This window comes from Penaeus monodon, chromosome 27 (genome assembly GCF_015228065.2).
Source record: "Penaeus monodon isolate SGIC_2016 chromosome 27, NSTDA_Pmon_1, whole genome shotgun sequence".
NCBI lineage: Eukaryota > Metazoa > Arthropoda > Malacostraca > Decapoda > Penaeidae > Penaeus > Penaeus monodon.
The window spans coordinates 14,362,516-14,362,785 of NC_051412.1; positions in this window are offsets into that span (position 1 = coordinate 14,362,516).

Sequence of the window (270 nt, forward strand, 5' to 3'; positions counted from 1 at the left end):
TCAAAAACAATTACACTCAATATCCTATAAAAAATTCACTTTTCAAATTTTATTACTTTACAATTAGGGTTTTCATAGTCCATTAATCTTTAACAAACAAAAAATCATCAATAATATTTTATCCCATCTAAGTGCTTAAAAAACTTTATTTCCCCCATCGTAACAAGTCCGCTGACTTTCTTCTATATTTTATGTTTTTTCCCCCCCTGTTTTGGGAAAACCCTTTTTCTGGTCTAAATTGAAGGGCGCGCTCAGCTACTTATTTTCTCT